The sequence below is a fragment of the Cataglyphis hispanica genome, chromosome 23, assembly GCF_021464435.1.
Source record: "Cataglyphis hispanica isolate Lineage 1 chromosome 23, ULB_Chis1_1.0, whole genome shotgun sequence".
NCBI classification, from domain to species: domain Eukaryota; kingdom Metazoa; phylum Arthropoda; class Insecta; order Hymenoptera; family Formicidae; genus Cataglyphis; species Cataglyphis hispanica.
Window position 1 is genome coordinate 4,330,099 of NC_065976.1, and position 6,298 is coordinate 4,336,396.

Here is a 6,298-nt window from a genome sequence, read left to right on the forward strand (position 1 = left end):
TGGTGTCATCGACAACTTTAGATGACGTAAAAAATATTGGGCATTTGATCTCAAATTACATTTAATATATATTATTATTTTTACACACTCTAAATTATTTCACATAAGAAATAAGAAGCAATTGTGTTCGGATTCCAATGGTTTTTATTTATTATTGATTTTATCATTTAAAAACTTTTTAATTTTTTAATTTTATTGCCTTATTATTTCATAACATACTTTATGTGTTATGAAATAACACGTTTTTAGAAATTTGAAAAAGAAAAAAGTAAAAATATTACTTCCCATAATTCCTACTTAGACAGCGCACAATATTTATGATAAATATTCATAAATATTTTTTACCGTTAATTTTTTGAAATATATAAATATTTTATACATATTTTGTATATATTAAAAGAAAAAAAACCATCAAAACTTTATTCGATATATTATTAAATAAAATATAGACTAAATATTTTATATAATATTTATGACAAGTAAACAATAAATATTTATAATAATATTTTGTAAATACTTCTCAATAATTTTATTTTTGATAAATTTTTATGATCTGTTAAATTTTTAAGATCACAAAAATATTTTAATAAATATTAATATTTTTGGGATCTAAAATTTCAAATAATTATTATAAATATTTTGTAAATATTTTCTAAATATTGCGTGTTGTCATAGCGACATATTGTGCGAATGAATTAATAAAATGAAACGCGCGGTATCCCGTCAAATCCAGCGATGCGTAGCAGTTAAAAAAAGAAAAATTCCGCTCTCCGCATCGCAACGGCACGCAATAAACCATATGACACTCGACGTCGGGCCCTTTAGGGGTTACCTTGATCCGGTCCGGCGGGCGCGTCGCGGAACGCAACGGCATGCGGCAAGGCAACAAAGTCTGAAACGCGAAAGTTAGAAACCGAGCTCTATGCGCTCAGACGCGGTTCTTCGACGAAGGCGTCGCCGCGGCAGAATCATGCAGGCAGCAGACGCAGACATGCATCTCGTTCGGTTCATTCATAAATGACCGCGCGCGGTTCGTTTCCGTGCGATTCCTCGATCGAGCCTGAGACACGCAACCGCGCGCGCGTGCGCGCGCGTGGTGTGTGTGTGTATGTATCTGACGAGTACGCTGCGCGGCAGGTGTGTAGGTGTATAGAGATCGCTCCGCGTGTACGACGCGGGATCTCGTGTAGAGATGCGCGTGTGTGTGTGTGTGTGTGTGTGGCGAACGAGCGTGTGTGCGAGCGGCGTAAGCCGGTCTACTTGGGTGGTCCGTCGAAGAAGGGACCGCACGCAGCGGCCTGCTCCCCACCAGAAAAACCATGCCGCCGTCACCCCTTTCCACCCCGCCATCAGACTTCGTTCAAACAGGTCTCGCACACTCCGCAAGCGCCGATCTCGTACGGGCGCGCACTGACCGTCACCTCCGTATGCGCGCGCGAGCGATGGTTGGAATATCTCTCAATCTGGCGGACGCTGAATTCCGGTATTTACCAGCGAGGGGAAGGAAGGACTAGACCTCCTAAACGCGCATGTATGTATGCGCGGACGGGCGAACGAACGGCGCGACGCGATGTCCCATCCGCTTCGGACTTGTTTCGGACTTCATTAATTAAGTGGAGTGTGACTTTATATGACGGTCGCGTCGCGAGACTTTTGCTCGGTCACGTAATCGCCGCGTGCGAATGTTCGGTAAATTTCGTAAACATATCCGCAGGAAAAAATTCGAGACGCGATACACACTTGTGTTAAATTTAACAGACATCCCAACATGTCCCAAACAGTCCACACAAGTTTTTGTATTAATTTAACATAATGTTAAATGGTGACAGTAATATATTATATTATATTAATAGTGACAGTAATACATTATATTATATTAATAATAATATATTAATAGTAATATATTATATTAATATTTATATCTATATTAATATTTTTATACAAAATAAATGCAAACCTCAAAATAATTCGAAGTAAATTTTTGTAAAATCAACATATTTTTAATGATAAAATTAACTTGGAAAAATGTTACTGACCCGGTCTCATTCTTTTTCTTATAGTAGAATAAAATCAACATTCTTTTCTGTAAATTTTAATTTAAGATAAATCCTGTCATTAATAATACGGAACATATGTATTGTGTAAAATTAAAAATAGGTGCGCATGTTATTTTTACACTTTTTTCAGCTGTTTTAATAATTTAACACTCGAGTTTAATTAACACAACAATAATATATTAAATAAACACATAAATTTGTTAAATATTTAACACAAAAATTTTAACTTATATATCTTTTAACAACAAAATACAAATTTTTTAATTATTCTCTGATATCGCTACATAGATAATAAAAACTACGAAGTTGGTCGCTAATCCAGGCGTGATGTTTAATTAAGAAAGGTTCTTCCGATTGAATAATTAATCCAGAGGGAGAATATTTTTCGCCTAATCCGTTTAAAGATACATTTACCTGCAGATATACGTCACGCTCATGTAATTGTTTGCGCACGCACACGGCGAACGAGAGGCCATTTTATCATATGTTCGTGCTGCTGTTCGTTTCCTCGAGGGAAAGGGATCGATTGATCGATCGATACATTAAGGTACGATACCAGGCCAGGGCGATCGCGGGCCCATCCCGTGCTCTCGATCAAAGTCGTGAATTCCGACTCGTGATCCCGTCCCCCGGCTACCCTGAAGGAAATCCAGATTAAAAATTGCATTTATTATCAGATCGCTCTCGTTAAATACTCAGTTTCGTGATAAATGGCCGCACGAATTATCGTATTGTCTTTAAGGAAGTCTTATCATCTCCGTTAGATCGCAACCGCGTGTATCGCTGTTGGACGTCCCGGGGCATAATATGCGCTCGCGGCGGGCAGAATTAATTTTCACCTCTGTGCCATCGATTCGTTCCTGCTCATATTTTCAAGCTAAATTAAAATTCTCTCCAGCGATCGAATCACAGTGATAATGGTTGTTCCTTACGCGATCTGAATAGTCTAAAAATTGACATTAACGAATAGCGATTTATACTTCCAATCAAATCTCTCTTCGCGGAGAATACGCGTGGGCGTAGATTCTTTGTTAAAAGCACGTTGTCAGCTCGATTTATGGACGAAATACGCGCCTGTCACCTTCGCAAGCATAAGTTTAAGGATCGATTCACCGTGTGATGCGGACGATGAATGATATGTTTACTGTAACGAAGAACTTTAATCGCATGCGTGACGATCGGTCTGACGTCGTCGTGCCAAGTACATTAAACCGCTTGCTTTACGATGTCGATCAATTTATATCATAATCAAACGACGCGAATACGAGAGAACATGGAAAAAAAGCATACTGTTGTTATGGATGTAACGGAAAAAATCCAGCCATTCTTTTTTTGCATCTCATGATCGAAAGTCAGGCATAATCAACCGGTCGTTTTATATCGTTTTTTTTTTTGGTGAATATTCTACTATTTATATCGCGAGTCGTAATGATGACGTGCGAGGACTTTGAGCCTGCCAACGTCATTTTAATCTCTCTCGATGATTATGTCGTCACATGCGAGCTCCGACTCAATCATCCTATCGGCGATTAGAAAGAGTCGCATAATCTTTGCACGCGATGTATTTCCGTTATAATGATAATTATTTTAATTGGATATGAAGTGATAAAAGCATGTAATTGCGACAAAACGCGGCACGTCGATCCAATGACGAATCTTTCAATTCTCATGCGTCACTCTCAGCTCAGCAAGGTCCATTCTTGAGACGCTTAATAAAATCATGCGTGCTAAAATCTCTATTTAACGCGTTTAGATCTCCAATCAAAATTGAGTCATCAACTGTGGCATTTAATTTTTAAAATGCTGAGTTAGAGAGTAATACGAATAATAATGACTCTCATAATAATAATGACTCTCAGAATAACGATTGTACACGGAGGTGTAATTTAAAAATTGCCGCATCCTGCTATTAATGTTTAAAGATCGCTCTCTTTTTTCCCCCGATGCTTTGGTGTACACGGGAAGAAAAGATTGCATATCTTTTCGCAGAACGTCATCGAATCTACATTTCATACACTTTGGCTGAGGCTGATAAAGCGATTTCGCCCGGTGCTTCGTTCAAGTATAGGCTGTCCGTCGGTTTAACCGAATAAAACCAGTCCATCGGCTGACAGTGCAAACAGACCCGCAATTTTCTCAATGATCCCGGTACTTAACCAAAGTAATCGCTAGCAATAAAGGATCTGGCGATTAGGTGGAGTACCATACCCGGGGGGGAAGAAAGTCTTCCTTCCTTGCAGTCGCCCCTCGAGGAGTCAATCGTAAGGATCCGAGTTCGCGAACGACTCACTCGCGAGACTACCTCTGGCGCATCAAGGTAGCTCTTTAAATACCCGTGTTTCGTAATTGAGTACCTGCGTTCGCGATTAACGCAGAGATGCGGGTACTCGCTCGTCATGTTGGCCATTGCGTGCACACGTCATCTTATTCCGCTGCGGTATGCACGACATGGAGATATCTTGTTCAATATTGTTAACAAAGAGGGAAGAATGTTAACGTATGCGTTATCTTCAACTCTCTTCCTTTTTTTTTTTGTCTAAATTTTCAATAAATTATTTCGGTCAGATATATATATGCGTTTTCGTCTATCCATTTATTTGACCAAACAAATCATTAGATTTATGGATAAAGCATATAAGTTATACATGTATATAATTTTGATAAAATTATAATTGTCATTATTATTAATCTGCGTTTTGTATTCGACAATCATCATCATTAACGATTGCTGCACTCGTGTCATCTTAGATATCTTCATTTCTATGTCCATTCCTATTATTAAAAAGAGTCTGGAATTTCGGACGCAGTCCGAAAGATGAGATCGTAATGCCACACGATTGGCATACCGTGTTTTGGGAGAACAAAAAACGAGCTATTATACGCATACATGCCGTGGTGGGCCTTCATCTGGAACAACAAGTTATATAAGGTCGTAGAGCCCAAAAAGAATCCATTATCGAGCACGAATCTTCGTACCTGGTTGGAGAGCACAATTCGCGGCCATGAAGAAATGTACTCCAAAGACTCGTTACATTACGGAGTGGAAGAAGTGGACCGTAAAGTGGTCTTTGTCATTGGAGACTTTCTTGAAACGGGATTTCTTTAGGATCTCATTGAATACTTTCATGCCGCGGTATGCTATGCGTAGTTTTACTTTTTGGGAAGCCAGTACAATAATTGCTACAATGAGTCGTGTGATTGCTATGCGACTCATGCTGCAATGAATAAACCGTCCCATTTTATTGCTGCCGAGAAACGAGAGAAGCGTAATTGTAAGTTTCGCTTTCCGTCAATGTATCATGCGACAAATAGATCCTTCTGCGAAGAACTTTTTGCTTGGATGATTCATTGACAGCAATTGCACGAGTAAACAGTAATTAAAAAGGACAAGCATTTACTCAGAAATTATAAATTATATTTGTGTTTTTTTCTTTTCGATTTTTGCGGTTTACTGTGTTCTGTTCGGTATTTTCTATCATTTTCTGGGATGCCTCTCCCCATTTAATTAAATCGCTACATGAATTTCCGAAGTATTACACTGTATGTAATTTTATTCAGCTGAATGTACTTGTTCGCGAAAAGTGTAGGCCGCTTTGAATGATTAATAATATACCGTATATTCATACGGGGGCTTGTATCATGTGTTAAAATTACTGCCCTTCGACAGCCGTATAATCATAAGATACTCGAATGATAGATTACGGATTACGCGGCGTTCATCTGATAAGATCTATAAATTTCTGTCGATGTTCGCGTTATATTACACGTTCATAAATTTGATGTTTGTATCAGACATATGAGAAATATTTTCCACCAGTAAAAATTATTTTATGATGAATTTAAATGTTCTTACTAAAAGCGCTATATCTGAAATTAAATACGGGATCATACATATTTCATTTACATCTGACACGATATATTGTTTAGTCTCTTCGTGGATTATATATGATTGTGACGAGTGGAGTGATGTAAAAATGCTTGAGAATATTTACCTAAGCTTGATGAGAAATGAATTCTATAAACGAGCAAGTAAGTTCGACACTTGATGTCGATGAAGATTTACCATTCGCAAGCAGGATGATCGACTGATAAATACAGACGAAAGGAAGGAAGAAAAAGAAGAGAGAAGTGGAGAGATATTAAGCCGGTTCCACATGTACATCAAAGAGGCGTGACTTTGGGTCTCACCTGTCTGTCGCAACTAATTGTGATACATAAGTGACGTGGTACATTGTTCCGTT